Source organism: Trichosurus vulpecula, chromosome 1 (genome assembly GCF_011100635.1).
Source record: "Trichosurus vulpecula isolate mTriVul1 chromosome 1, mTriVul1.pri, whole genome shotgun sequence".
NCBI classification, from domain to species: Eukaryota; Metazoa; Chordata; class Mammalia; order Diprotodontia; family Phalangeridae; genus Trichosurus; species Trichosurus vulpecula.
In genome coordinates this window covers 171,708,875-171,709,762 of record NC_050573.1, presented here as the reverse complement: position 1 = coordinate 171,709,762, position 888 = coordinate 171,708,875, and positions in this window count along the sequence as shown.

Genomic DNA, 888 nt, shown 5'->3' with positions numbered 1-888 from the left:
GCCAGAGGTTTTCTATTGGACTGGCAATTTGGGGGGGGGGGGTTCAAAGCTAAGATGTTTTGCACAATTATAAACTGGTGTCAGGTGTGGAGTATCATTGTTGTGGGGCCTTGTGGGTAATGTTGTTATGGTGTTTTCCAGAGAGGATCCAGAGTAACAGTTCAGCATGCAAATGGCAGTGAAGAGCCAGAGGGCCAATCTAATCTGAGAAATGCAAGCCTCTCTCTTTTCAACTCTATCACCAAATGTGCCCCAGTTCCTGGAACTATGGGAAATCAAGAGCAGATGTTAACCAGAGGAACACAGAGAATAAAGCTGATAGGCCTTATTGTAGAAGCCTTATTATCTTGCAGTGGTATAGCAGAGAGTGTGGAAAATAGGACTCTAAGGCTGAGTTCACTAGTGGAGAAGAGAGCCCTGAGTGTCCTGAGTGGGAGTAAGCAGTGTCTGTGCCTGGCATGAGCAGGTTAAAGGCATAAGCAGGAGAGAAGAAGCAAAGAGAAAAGGGAGTTGAAAAGTAGGAAGTAGGAAGAGAGAAAACAGAGTTACTTGTAATAGGTCTACAGAGCCTCCCTCCTAGACTGAAGGCTACATGAGGGTAAGAATTTAGTTTAACTGAACCACACACACACACACACACACACACTCCCATAGCATTGTTCAGCACAGGGCTGCAAAGAGTAGGTACTTAGCAAATGTTTGTTGATTATTGTCTTTCCCTTGGGGAGGAGTATAACAATATGGAGATTTAAAAGCCATGGAATTAGAAGGAACTATGTCCATATACCATATCTGTGTAAACCATTTATTTTAAACATGTTTTTCTTTTAGTATCTAAAGTCACTTAACTTAGGAACATAAAAAATTGTTATATATAATCTGATTTTC